At 51.1% G+C, this 13,672-nt stretch overlaps 1 protein-coding gene across 2 annotated transcripts in view; it reads left to right on the forward strand.

The window, feature by feature from the left end:
- The window catches only part of SPSB1 (splA/ryanodine receptor domain and SOCS box containing 1), a 73,773-nt gene that overhangs the window by 28,130 nt on the left and 31,971 nt on the right, over positions 1–13,672 (forward strand). Inside the window, exon 1 of one of the 2 annotated variants that reach the window (XM_055419508.2) lies at positions 11,741–12,147. The exons of the other annotated variant lie outside the window; for it this stretch is intronic. The gene's annotated coding sequence lies outside the window, so the exon portion shown is untranslated. Of the gene's footprint in view, positions 1–11,740; positions 12,148–13,672 lie in introns of those variants that run through there. 2 annotated transcript variants of the gene reach the window in all.

A 13,672-nucleotide genomic window follows, 5' to 3' on the forward strand; every position in this document is an offset into this window, starting at 1 on the left:
CAATTTTCATTGCGGTATATGGGACCTTAAGTTGTGGTGTGCAGGATCTAGTTCTCGTCCAGGGATTGAACCCAGACCCCTTGCATTGGGGGAGCAGCGTCTTAGCCACTGAACCACCCAGGAAGTCCTGGTGGACACCTGGATCTAGATCAAGGATCCCAAACTCTTAAGGGCCAGAGTGTAAATATTTAGGCCTGTTGGAACTACTTGACTCTGCTGTTACAGCAGGTGAGCGGGAATGCCAGTGGCAATGTGTAAACCAAAGTGAGTGGCTGCGTGCCAATAAAACTTTATTTACAGAACCAGGCAGTGGGCCAGATTGGCCCATGGAGTCATTGTTTGTTAAACCCTGGTCTAGATTAAGAGGAGAGACCCAATGGAGGCTCAGAACCAGCCAAGATTACCCACCAAAAAGCACGCCTCTGACCTTGCTCCACTGGATCCACCCTCAGGGGACTTGGGGACAGGGTGTGGGCCAGCAGAGAGTCAGTGGAGCAGTAAGCAGCCCCTAACATCCCACTGGAGAGCACTCAGCTGGCAGCACACTTTCACACCTTCTTTAGAGCCAGAGAATTGTGGCCTTGGGAGGAGGCAGAGCCCTGCTCATCCTAGAATCGAGAAGCAACAGAGCCAAGACAGATTTGGAGGCCCTCCAAGCTGGAGTCCCTAGGGATGTGGAAGGGAAAAGTGTGGAAAGAACATCCCCTTCTCTTCCAGGGTGGGAACCACTAGAGTTGAAACCTGCCAAGCTGGACTTCGCCTACAGGACTTCTCAGAGCCTTGAAGATGCTGATGGGTTCTCTGACTCTCTTGGAGGGAATATATTTCCCCAAACTTAGAAACAATTTTTCAGGATCTGTCCAGATCACTTTAGGGAAGAGCTGCTCTCCTTCAACCCTTGTTTTATAGACCTAACAGAAACCTAATGTCCAGAGAGGCTGAATGTCTTGCTCAAGGTGACATAGGAGGCTGGTGACAGTGTTGGAATGGGTGCTGGCTTCCTACTCAGCCACCGTCTTCCTGGCATGGCCTTGCTCTGACCTGAAGTCACAGGTGTGGGTGTCCCAGGTTGTGCTTCTGGCCACAAGAAGACGACTTTGTCCCAAGGATGCACTGTATTCTTCCATCCGAAGCCCTCTCTGTCTCTGGGTTTCTTAACCTTGCACTGTTGACTTTATGGGCAGGTTCATTTTGTAGCAGGCCTCCACCCATGAGATGTCACCCCAGCTGTGACCACAAAAAATGTCCCCAGACCTGGCCAAATGTCCCCTGGGGGTAAAACCACTCTGCTTAAGATGCACTGAGCCAACATGTGTGGAGCCTCCATTTGCTGGAGTTGTCAATAAATGGTAGAAAGATTTGTGGGAGTGCAGGAGAGTTCTCAGGGTTGGGGAGGGGGTGGGGGTATGGATCGGGCAGTGGGGGAAGCGTCCCAGGCAAGTTGCTGGAAGAGTCCTGAGTGTGTAAAGCAAGATGAGGGAACAAGAGGTGGTTCAGTTCTGCATTAGGATCAGGTGAAGACAAAGGTGAGATCCCAAATGGATGGAGGGTGCGTGCCCTATGGTCAGAGGACTTCACTGCAGCGCTAGAGGGGAACGACCCTGCACGCAGCGAGTATTCTGGAAAGGCAATGAGGATGGTGGAGGGGACAGATGAGGGGGTACAGAAGACAGTGGGCTGGAGATTGTTTCAGGAGGTGAGCCTGACAGCCAATCGGAAGTCAGCTGGAGTCCAGGAGACCTCTTGGACCTCGGCCTTGGAGGACAAGGGGCTTGGGTACAAATGTGTGCAATGGGAGGTGTGTGGAGAACATTCTGTGGGTAGTATCACCTACAGACTTTATTCTCGAAACTTTGATGTTCTGAAACTTGTAGAGTTTTTTTTTTTTTTTTTTTGGGCCTGATACCTTAGAGTTCAGGGAGGAAAATTGACCCAGATGATGGACAGCTGGTTCAGAGTAGTCTGGGAACAGGTGTCCAGAGAGAAGGAGAAACCGACAGGCTGAGTGGGTCTTGAACCACCATTTGGGGTACACAAGGTATCCTATCTCAGTATAGGTTTTAATCAGCTCCTGGGTATCTGCATTAGGGCACCAGTCACACAGGGAGGGCTTGTTTCAAAGCCTAACAGGACAGACTTCCTGGTGGTCCAGTAGCTAAGACTCTGCCCTCCCAATGCAGGGGGCCTGCGTTCGATCCCTGGTCACAGAACTAGAGCCCACATGCTACAGCTAAGACCTGGTGCAGCCAGATTTAAAAAAAAAAAAAGGGTCTGATGAGTTTATGGAAAGGAAAGGGACTGTGCCCATGGACGCAGGTGTTGAAGGTGATGGAGAATGATGGAGAATGTGCAGACGGCTCTGGAGGGTCTGCCTGGTTCTGTAGTGACAGCCTTCCAGGTGAGTGGACGGTGTGGAGTAGCATATGGACACGTGTGTGAGCCGAACTGGGGGAAGGGAGCAGCCGGAGGAAGGAGGGGATGTTCCTAGAGAAAGCAGTTCTGTGGCAAAGTGGGCTGAGGTCCGTGTGGGAGCAGCCTTTGGTGCCCGTCTCAGATGTTTGTCCTTGTGATCTTGGGTGGTCTAAGCAGAATGCTAGAGACAAGGTGACTCAAACAGCAGACAGTTCTGGAGGCTGAAAAGTCCCAGGTCAGGGAGCTGGTAGCACTGGTGTCCGGTGAGAGCCGTCTTCCTGGTTTGCAGACAGCTGTCTTGTTGTGCGCTCATGTGGCGTAGAAGATCATCCCTCTCCTGTTTCTTTCATAAAGGCACTAATTATATTCACACGGGCTCCACCCTCATGCTCTAATCACCTCCCAGAGAACCAACTCCTAAAACCGTCACTTTAGGGGTTAGAGTTTCTACATGTGAGTTTTAGGGGGACACATTCAGTCCATAACATCTTTTTTTTCTTCTTTATTCCTTTTTAATTTAAATTGAAGTATAGCTGATTTACAATGTTGTGTTAGTTTTGAGGTGTAGAACAGAGTGACTCAGATATAGCCATATATCTGAAAGAACATATCTATTCTTTCTTAGGGCTTCTTAGGTGTTGCTAGCGGTAAAGAATCTGCCTGGTCAGTACTGGAAATGCAGGTTTGATCCCTGGGTCTGGAAGATCCCCTAGAGTAGAAAATGGCAACCCACTATAGTATTCTTGCCTGGGAAATTCCATGGACAGAGGAACCTGGCAGGCTACAGTCCATGAGATCCCAAAGAGTTGGACACGACTGAGCACACACACACACACACACACACACACACACAATTCTTTCTTTCTTGAATTCTTTTCCATTATAGGTCATTACAAGGTGTTGAGTATTGTTTCCTGTGCTCTAAATAGGTCTTTGTTTATATATTTTGTATAGTAGTGTGTATCTGTTGATCCACACTCCTAATTTTCCCCCAACTCTTGGTAACCGTAAATTTGTTTTCTATGTCTGTGAATATGTTTCTGTGTTGTAAATAAGTTCACTTGTTTCATTTTTTAAGATCCCACATGTAAGTGATATCATATGATATTTGTCTTTGTCTGACTCTCTTCACTTAGTATAATCTCTAGGTTCATCCATGTTGCTACAAATGGCATTATTTCATTCTTTTTACGGCTGAGTAATGTTCCATTGTATTTATGTACCACATTTTCTTCATCCATTCCTCTGTCAATGGACATTTAAGTTGTTTCCTTGTCACAGCTATTGTGAATAGTACTGCTGTGAACATTGGGTTGCATGTATCTTTTCAAGTCATGCTCCAGCATGACAACATCTGAACCATTTTTATGTGTATAGGTCAGTAGTGTTAAGTACATTCACAGTGTTGGGCAATTATCACCAGCATCCAGCTCCCTAACTCTTCTCATCTTGCAAAACTGAAACAGTCTCCGTTAAAGAAACAAACAACTCCCTATGTCCTGCTCCCCTAGCCTTTGTCATCTGCCATCCTACTTCCTGTCTCTGTGAATGTGAGGTATTCTTGTTACCTCATGCAAGTGGAATCACACAGTATATGCCTTTTTGTGACTGACTTATTTCACTCATCATAATGCTCTCAAGGTTCATCCATGTTGTAGCCTGTGATAGGAATTCGTCCCTTTTTAAGGTCAAATGGATCTACACGTTTCGTTTATCCAGTCATCAGTTGATGGACACTTGTGTTGCTTCCACCTTTTGCCTGTTGTGAATTACTGCTGTGAATATCTAGGTGTACGATATCTGTTTGAGACCTTGCTTTCAATTCTTTTGGGTCTATACCCAGAAATGAAATGTCATTCTGTTTTTAGAACATCCATACTGTTTTCCTTAGTGGCTGCACTGCTTTACGTCCCCACCAATAGTACACAAGGGTTCCAATTTCTCCACATCCTTGCCAACGTCTGTGCTTTTCTAATTCTTTTACCCTAAACCTTTTATGGAAGGGTAAGACACCCTGAGTAGCTGCATACCTTCCTTCCTGCCCAGGCATATATGTATGTGTCTTTGGGGACACCATTATTTGTGTTTTTAAAAAATATTTGGCTACACCAGTTCTTAGGGCATGCGGGATCTTTAGTTGTAGCATGCAAATTCTTAGTTGCAGCATGTGGAATCTAGTTCCCTGACCAGGTATCGAACCCATGCTCCCCGCATTGGGAGCACGGAGTCTTAGCCACTGGACCATCAGAAAATCAGGGGACACCACTGATTAAAATGGGCTTTCCTTTCATAGTCCACCCTGTGTTCCCACTGAATGCATGTGGAGATGCCCCCAGGCCTCAGTGTGGTTCTACCTTGTTCTTTTAATTGCTGTGTGATGAATGGTTCATGGTATAGATGTGACTGAGTTGTCCACCTGCCACCTGATCAGTCGAACATGATGGCAACACTTAATTTGGACTGGCAGAAAATGGCAGTGCCTCTGTAATAAGCACCTATGTAGATATCCTCTGTCCAGGTACTTTTATTCTTGTGGGCCATGCTCCAGGAGCAGCATTGCTGGCTAAGCCCTTAGTTCGCTTCCCCGAAGTTGCGAGGTTTAGAGTCCATGAGCCACATTGGTGCACAACTTCCTCCCCTGCCCATCGGTAGTAGGTGCCATCTCTCTACTGACCGTGTAGAAATCTGGGGCAGGGGGTGCAAGGTGATGGATCACTTATTCGTACTTAATTTTTTGTTTCCCTGTTTACCAGACAGGTCAGGTGTTTTTTTCGTATAAGCTTATCACTTGCATTTAATTTTCGTTCTTGAGTTGCTTCATCAGGTCCTCTGGCCATTTGACTGTTTTTCAGTAAAAGGACCAGAAGCAAATGTGACAAGCTGTTGACAGCAGTTCATTTTAGGTGCTGACAATATGTGTCTCTTTTGTACATGTTTGAGTTACATATTTTCAAAATAAAAAAAAAAAAGACTAATATCTAAATGAGAGTATTTTAGGAAGTTCCGATGAGGTCAGAGAGGTGTTGTGGACAGGGAGACCAATTTTGGAGACTCCTACACTAACTTTGCAGGTGATAATGACTTGAACCATGAGAGTGGGGACAGATTTGGGCAACTCTGGGGGGTGGGATTTCTACCATTTGATGATAATGTGGAAAGCCAAGAAGAGGAGGAATCAGGAAGATGAGGGGTTTGAATCTGGGTGACTGACCAGGAGAAGGAGGATAGAACTTGGCAGAGATGCAGAGGCTGGGAGGGGGCCATGTTTGAGTCTGGCAGGGAGCTGCGTGGGATGCAGGGCAGGGTGGCCCTAAGAGTCATGCTGTTCGGTGATGCGGTCGCCATAAGGGTGGTGTGTCAATTTCAAGGGGAGACGCTCCCTGGAGCCGTGAGAGCAGAAGAGCCCACGGACAGAGGAACATCTGTGATTAAGGAGAGGAGGAAAAACTGGTGAAGGAGCTGGGTAGGAGCCTTGCAGAACAGGGAGCACACTGTCACAGAAAGCAGTATTTCAAGGTCAAGGTCACAGTCAGGGTTTTCAAATGCAGTTGCAAGGTAGATGCTTTTTCAGGCCATTCAGTGTATTGTTCAGGAGGTCCTAATGTGGAAGAGCACGTTCCCTGAAGTGTCTGGGGCCTAAAGTCAGCTTGCTGGTTTCTGCAGCCTGAGTGCACAGAGGGTGACCGAGGTCACAGGAAGTGTGGGTGGCTGCAGGAGAAGAGCCCTGGCACTCAGCTCTGTGGCATTCTGGTTTGGTTTCAATGGTGCTTCACCCGTGAGTGTGGACTGAGCCGCCCTTGGGGGCCGTGCTGGGCACCTGCCACCCCAGGTGTCCCAGGGTCCTCGGGGGAGTCCACCAGAAGCTGCCTTCCTCTTGAGAACCTCAAGTATCTCTGTGTGTGCTATTCAGTGTCTGTTCCCGAGCAGCCTCAAGGGACCAAGGGAGACATGAGTCATTTCCTGGATGGCAACCTGTCCCAGCTTCTCAGCCGTTTGAGGCCTGGCCTTTCATAAATGGATCTTCCTTTTTAAGTCCACCTGTTTCTCGCCAGTGCTGCCTCCAGATGAGGTTTGTGAAGCACCTGCAGTGAGAAACAGCATCTGAGCACCCCCACGGGTATTCAGGTCCTTCTTATTCCAAATGAAAAATAAAAGAGATTGGCCGGGGGTTCCAAGGAACCCATTAGGCAAGTAAATGGTGACATTCTGTCTCTGCCGACTTTCTAGCATGACTTCTGGGACAACAGCTCTATATGTGGACAGCTTTGGCCATCGGTTGGCTTAGAGATGCTGATGAGGTGGGTCCAGGGCTGGTGGTCAAACTCCTTAGCTTTGTCCAGCATTTGTTCCCGTAGCGTCAGAACAGAGGGACCCACTCCCCTTTTCATCACTTTTTGTGTCTCACATTTTTTTCTTCCTTATTTTCATATAAAATGAAGCACTTTTTAAACTGTGGTAGAGTGTACATAAAATTTACCATTTTCACCATTTTTTGTTTGTAGATTTTTTAAAATTGAAGGATGATTGCTTTACAATCTTGGTTTGATTTCTGCCATACATCAACATGAATCAGCCATAAGTATATATATGTCCCCTCCCTCTCGAACCTCCTCACCTCTCACCCTTTCCCACCCCTCTAGGTTGTTACAGAGCCCCCGTTTGATTCCCTGAGTCATACGGCAAGTTTCCATTGGCTGTCTCTTTTACACATGGTAGTGTGTATGCCTCTATGCTTCCCTCGTAGCTCCGTGGGTAAAGAATCTGCCTGCAGTGCAGGAGACCCGGCTTCAATCCCTGGGTCGGGAAGATCCCCTGGAGAAGGAAATGGCAACCCACTCCAGTATTTTTCCTAGAGAATCCCATGGGCAGAGGAGACTGGCAGGCTCCTGGGGTCGCAAGAGTCGGACACAACTTAGCGACTAAAGCATCACCATGCTTCCACACTACTCCATTTGAACCATTTTGAAGAGTACACCACTTGATGGTGGCATTCAGTGCATTGTTGTACAACCATCACCATCATCCACCTTTGGAACTTTTTCATTTTCATGTAATGGGCAACTATGTCCCCATTAAATATTAACACCCCATTCCCTTTCCCCACACCTCCCACCTTTCCTCCTTCTATGAATTTGACTACTCTTGATACCTCGTATGAGAGGAATCACACAGTATTTGTCTTTTTTAGTAATTGGCTTTTTTCACTTCGTATCATGTCCTCAAGGTGCATCCGTTTTGCAGTGTGTATCAAAATTTCCTTCCTTCCTTTTCTTGGCCACCCCTCAAGGTTTGTGGGATCTTAGTTCCCTGTCCAGGGATCAGACTTGCATCCCTTGCATTGCAAAGTGGGATTCTTAGCTGCTGGACCACCAGGGAAGGCCCCCTTTTGCGCTTTAAAAGAAGGTTATGGTTCTCTGGTTCTGTGGTCAGTGGCTGGAAGATGATCTTCCAAGTTAAGATCTGCTTACCCAAATGTCATGTAGCAATAAGACCCTGATGCTGAGAAAGACTGAAGGCAGGAGGGGAAGGGGATGACAGAGGATGAGATGGTTGGATGGCATCACTGACTCAATGGACACAAGTTTGAGCAAGCTCCAGGAGATGGTGAAGGACAGGGAAGCCTGGTGTGCTGCAGTCCATGGGGTCGCAAAGAGTCGGACACGACTGAGTGACTGAACGACAACAGTAATGATTATAGCCATCACAGGAACGCTGAATACACGTGAAAGGCAAGGTGCCCAAAAGCGCCCCACACGGTGACGGCCATGGAAACGTCAGGTATTGTCTGAGCGCCTGCTGTGCTCTGGGAACGTTTTGGCTCTTCAGGTATATCCAGTATCCTCTTTGCAGATTAGCTATTTATCATCTCATTTTTTCAGGTGAAAAATTGTAGTTGCTTTCTCATGGTGTTGATTTAAAGCGATATTTCTCAGAATGTAAACACACTTCAAGCTTTCTGTTTATGTAAAAGAAATGCTCTAATTCTTTCTTCCTGATTCTTCACCTGCCTCCCCCGAAGTACTTATGGTTCGTTAAGCTGTGCAAGGGTAGCTGCTCTGTGGAAAGAGGGGATGTTCTGGTCCCAGTATTTTCTGGTTCTATCCGAAATCCACTGGGGTCCTGGCTGAACTTAGGAGCAGGCTTTCTTTTTAAAAAATTAATTGTACTTATTTATCTTTGGCTGAGCTGGGTCTTTGTGCTTTGTGGGCTTTTCTGTAGTTGCAGCAAGCAGGGGCTGCTCTCTAGTTGCAGTGCTCAGTCTTCTCATTGCGATGACTTCTTTTGTTGCAAAGCATGGACTCTCCTGGTGCAAGGACTTCAGTAGTTGTGGCACACGAACTCCCGGGCTCTAAAGCACAGGCTAAATAGCTGTGCCACACAGACTTAGTTGCTCCAAGGCATGTGGGATCTTCCTGGACCAGGGATCAAACCCATGCCCCCGGCGTTGGCAGGCAGATTCTTAACCACTGGTGTGTGCTTAGTTGCTCAGTCATATCTGACTCGTTGCAACCCCATGGACTGTAGACCACCAGGCTCCTCTGTCCATGGGATTTTCCAGGCAAGAATACTGGAGTGGGTTGCCATGCCCTCCTCAAGGGGATCTTCCCAACCCATGGATGGAACCCAGGTCTCCCGCACTGCAGGCAGATTCTTTTCTGTCTGAGCCACCAGGGAAGCCCAAGAATACTGGAATGGGTAGCCTATCCCTTCTCCAGGGGATCTTCCCAACCACTGGACCACCAGGGAGCAGGCTTTCTGATCTGCCGTCTCCCCACCTGGCGCCCGAGTCCAGACTCTTCGTCATGACGTTCAGGGTCTTTGTCATCCAGACTATGTTCCCTGCCCCCCTCTCTCCCTCTCTCGTTACTGCTCAAAATTCCCAAATGCCATTCTAATCTCCTGACCGCCCTTTGGGTCTCAAATACACCTCCTCACTTCTGTTTGTGACAGGGGAAGGGTCCTTTCACAGCAAGGGTGGTGTCTGTCTGCTTCCTCCCTCAGCTCACCATTGCTATTAAGATCCCAGCCTTGGTCAGAACCCTCAAAGGGGATGTCCCCAAGAGTCTCACCCACCTCCACCCCCACCGAGCTCAGCAACTCCCGAGGTCGAGCATCCTGCTTCTACTGCAGCTCTTTGAAGACATCATCTCTGCTGGGAGGCAGTGGGTACCAGGCAGTTTGCTGGCCTGTCTCCTCCCCACTGCTCCCACCAGGCTCTGCCTTGTGGGACCGTCCATCAGATTTACCAAATGGATCGTTAGTGGTAAGAGAAGAGCAGGGCTGTGTTAAGAAGCTCTTTCCTTTTTCCGGATGGCTTAAATTTTCTTTCACCATGTGAGGAGAAAGACTACAGGAGAATGCCAGTTTGTGGATATTTAAACAGAAAGTGGCACTAAGCGATCTCTTCCCTAGCCAACCAGGCTCCTGGTGGGTACAGCAGCCGTGTTTGCCATGCCCAGGTCCTCAAAGGGAGGCAGGAATGTGTTGGGGGGCAGATGCCAAGTTGGGGTCTGGTATCTTAGCTCAGGGATGCTTGGGCCCTTCTCTTCCCTGTCTGGGATCAAAGTCAAACCTGGATGTCTGGAAGAAACTTCTCCATCAACTCAAGTGAGAAGTGGAGGGGCCTTTCTGATAGGTTCTGTCCAGTTGTCCCAGAAATGCTCCATTTCAGTTCTCAGCATCTCAGAGCCACGTCTGAGACTCTAACCCCAGTGTTAACTCCCACCACTCAGCACCCCCTGAAGAACAGCGCTATGCTTCTGGGGCAGGTGAGGGTGGGGACTGGTCCCTGGGTCCCTCTGAGACAAGCAGAGAGAGACTAGGCCAGGCAGCAGGGTGACCAGGTACTCAGGTGAGCCAGGTCTTTACCTCCAAATGTGCTGATTTGATTTTTTAAAAAGCGGGGACTTCTCAAGGTGCTCAGTCTGTCCAGTGAAGCTGCCGCTGCCGCTGTAACCACTGTCGGTCCCCCTTCCACTTCCGAAGCACAGCCCAGGCCAGTCCTTGCACCTGCAGGAGCCTAGGCTCCCTCCCTGGGGCCACTGGCTGAGCTGGTCAGTGAGGTTGCTGACTTGCTTTATCTTCAAGACCTCCCTGGTTTGGGCACAGGAAACTCTCTTTGGGAGGGGGCAGGGTGAGGCTGGAGGTGGGCAGAGGTGCACCCCAACCTCCCACCCTGCCCCGCTCCTCTGGGTGCCTTCCTGGGGAAGGGTCCCCCACTGAGTACCACGGGGGAGGGGGGTGCAGCTCCCACTCAGAGCCTCAGCCCCGCCCTCCTGATGGGGACCCTGCTGAGGCTGTGGGGCCTCCACCCTCCTGCTTCCCATCCCTGTGCTTCCTTTCCAGCTTCTTCCTCTGTCTGTCTCTCTGAGTCTCTGTGTCTCTGTCTCTCTTTTTGCTTCTCTCTTTCTCTTGTCTCTCCAAATCTCTGTCCACTAGGAGGTCCGTGAAGCCAAGGCGGGCTTTTCTCTCCTGAGACCATTCTACAGGATGGGAGAACTGACCAGTGTCCTCTGCAGGGTGGGGTAGGGGAATTCAAGAGGGTGAGACAGGCCCTATTTGTCTGGGGTTTGGACCTGCCACCACGTTCCCCATCTGAGGCCAGCCATCGGGGCCCAGAAAGGTGCCGCACCTTCCCCGTGAGGGAGCAGGGGGAGAGGGAGGCTTGAAACCAGTGCCTGGAGGACAGGGAGGATCTGTGGTGGGGGTGGAGGAAACCTCTTCCTGCACGTGCCCCCACCTGGGGGGACCTGGAGATGGGGCTAGGTGTCACTCAGCCCTCCCCCTCTCCACTGGGGGCTCCCCACGGTTTCTGCTTATGGGTCTGGGGTCACAACCAAAACCCTGGGCTCTGGGATGTCTTCTAAGAGGAGGTACGTGACTGGCTGAGGGTCCCAAGTCTGCTGACAGGCAACAGTTGGGGATCAGTACCCGGGCTGTACCGGAAGCACCCCCCTCCCTGGGGACAGTCCTTGGGGGGTGGCCACGGCCCAGGCACCATCCTGGCAGATGGTCCACCAGCCCCGGCTGGAGCCTGGCAAACAAGCTCTTTACTTTTCACTGGTGAGTTTCTGTTAGTTTCATGACAAGTTGCTTGGGGACAAGAGAGCTGGTTGTTGCTAGAAGGGGATCTAGGAAGGGGGATGAGGTGAGTCTGCCCCTGCAGGCTGGCCAGGGTCCTGGAAAGTGCCTTGGGCACTGAAGTGACACGCTGCTCAACTGGGACTGTGTGCCCTGCTTCCTCTGAGACTCCAGCCTTGCTCTGCCGGGGGTCCCTGCGTGGGGTGGAGAGAGGGTCCGTGGGTCTTGAGGAGGATGCAGCAGCAGCAGGAGGGAGGGAATGGGTTACAAACCAGCCTCCCCTTGGGCCAGCAGCCTCCTTCTGGAGGGCTTTTAAAAACTGGCCGATTACCTTGTAATTGTTCCCAGCAGTGAGGAGCCAGTCCAGTGTTTGTTTTGCCTTCTGTGTTCTCCCAGCCAGCGGTAACCAAGGGCCGCTTCCCCTTGGTGACGGTGGAGCTCACTCCGGCCAGGGCTGATCCAGCCGGGCAAGGGAGGCCTGGGGACCCGCAGGGCCCAGCCACTGGCAGGGAATCACCCTGCTCCTGGGACACCAGCGAGCTGCCTGCACTCCGCTTCCGTCTCCCCCGGCCCGGGGATCAAGGGCTTCCCTCCTGGAGCTCCCCCATCCCCGGGCACTGGCCCGAAACATTCCAGAACTCCACCAATCCTCTGGTAGGTGTCCGGGAGACCGTGAGGCCAGTACTTGCGGGCAGACCCTGTGGGAGTGGGTTGTGGCTAGGGTTGTGGGCCTGAGCCAGGGTGTTGCTAGAGGCCAGGGATGACCTTCATTCTAGATTCCGGCAGGATCCAGGGTCCTGAGCTAGTTCTGGGGGAGATTTTTGCAGGGAGACGGAGACCTGCTGTAGCCCGGGTCATGGAGGCCAGCCAGGGACAGCTCCGTGGTCGAGAGGGCCAGGATTGATCTCGGATGGCCCGAATTCTGGTCGGGTGGGGTTGTTTGAAGTGAAAGCAAGGGCTGCAGGTGTGGCTGCAAGAAAGCATGAGGCTCCTGGAGGCTGCGGGCTGGCTTGGCTAGTCGGTGAATCGGGGCTATCTGGAGGAGCAGAGAGAGCTGGGGCACAGAGGAGGGCCTGGAAGAGGTGTTTCCACCGCCTTGGGCTTCCCAAGACCCCAATCGACCGAGGGCTTCTAGAACGTCTGGGGCCAAGGAATCCATAGCCTGTTCCGTGCGCCCCTCACCCTTGTGGGTCTAGCGAGGATGGGGCCCTGCCAGGCTCTGCCTGTGACTTCTGTTAAACTTGTCAGCTTCTAGATTTGGTTTCTTGGGAGTCTGTTATGTTTCAGGATTGGCTTCCTGGAACGGGCTGGATGGGCCTCCGTTTTCTTTCTTTCTGATTTTTTTTCCTGCCAGCCTCTGCCTTGGGGAAGACCCAGGCCACAGCCCCCACCTACCTGGACACACAGATCACCTGTGATAGGGCTGCTCAGAGTCAGTCGGCTGGGGCCAGGCCCAAGACTCTGCATTTCCAACCGGCTCCCAGGCGATGCTTCAGCGGCAGACCCATGGGCTCCCCGGGTGGGGTCGGAGGGTGGGGGGGCATGACCAGATGCAGGGCACTCGGGGTGACTGGCTCCCTCGCTGCTAAAAGGATCCCTTCCCAAGGAAGGAATCATCTGGCTCCGTGTGCAGGATCTCAGGCATGTCTGATTTTCCATTTGGGAGCCTGGAGAGGAGGTGCTGTCAGTCAAGATCAGGGTACCTGAGGGGTGGGCAGGACACAGGGGGACCCCTGCCTAAGCATGTCTGTCCGACTTTCATAAGGATTTCTTCCACCAACCCAGCTGCCAGTACTATTTAACCTCAGTGATTCACTGAAGTGCCTTTCAAGGGAAGGTGTGTTACAGAAAAATGGGTCCCAGAGGCTTGTTTTGTTGGCAGGTCTTGCTGCCTCAGCAGAAAAGAGGTGCCTTTGATATGGGAACGGAAACTTGGGACAGCCTCAGAAACACGCAGTGTGTTGGGTGGGAGGGGACCATGATGGTCCTCTGGTTACAGGACAGCACTGGCCTGGGGCTGGGTGCCCCAGCTGGGCGCTGGGGAGGGGTCCCCACACCTGGGTCTGTGGTCTTGTGCCCCCATAGCTGCGACGAGGCTGCCTTCCTTGACACTGAGGTGTGGTGGACACGTCGCCCGCTCCCCATGTTGCCTGTGAAGGTGACATGCTGCTGCTATGAT

The sequence above is a fragment of the Moschus berezovskii genome, chromosome 17 (genome assembly GCF_049115385.1).
Source record: "Moschus berezovskii isolate FMDL1 chromosome 17, NW_MosBer_1.0, whole genome shotgun sequence".
NCBI lineage: Eukaryota > Metazoa > Chordata > Mammalia > Artiodactyla > Moschidae > Moschus > Moschus berezovskii.